Consider the following 446-nt stretch of genomic DNA (forward strand, 5'->3'; position numbering starts at 1 on the left):
CGCTCGTCGGAGCTCACTGAGCCCTGAAGCACCGAGGGTGGCAGGGGTATGGAGGAGGAGGATTGGGCACCGTATACTGAGGGGTTATCCTTTCCTCCCCAGGTGGGGCTGCCCTCAGGGACCTGACAATGGTAGGACCATTTAGCCGAGGTCCTCTTAGACAAAATAACGGTCCACAGATCTGACTGAGAGCGTCGCCCCGACCCCCGATCATTCTTGAGCGTGGCGATATGAGGAGCTTGACGGGCTCAGCAGCCCCACCCCTGACCATACCAGGTCAGCCTGGTATGCTTGTAACACCGACATGGTGTGCAAACATGCGCCAACCTGACCTGCCGCCGTATAAGCTTTCCCAACCAGACTCGATGTAAGGCTAACAGGCCTGGTGGGAAGCTTCGGAGGCCTTCAGGGACGATGCTGAGGATGGGGAGAGATAGGTCGCCAGC

Source organism: Sinocyclocheilus grahami, unplaced genomic scaffold, assembly GCF_001515645.1.
Source record: "Sinocyclocheilus grahami isolate Dianchi unplaced genomic scaffold, SAMN03320097.WGS_v1.1 scaffold25.1, whole genome shotgun sequence".
Classification (NCBI taxonomy): Eukaryota; Metazoa; Chordata; class Actinopteri; order Cypriniformes; family Cyprinidae; genus Sinocyclocheilus; species Sinocyclocheilus grahami.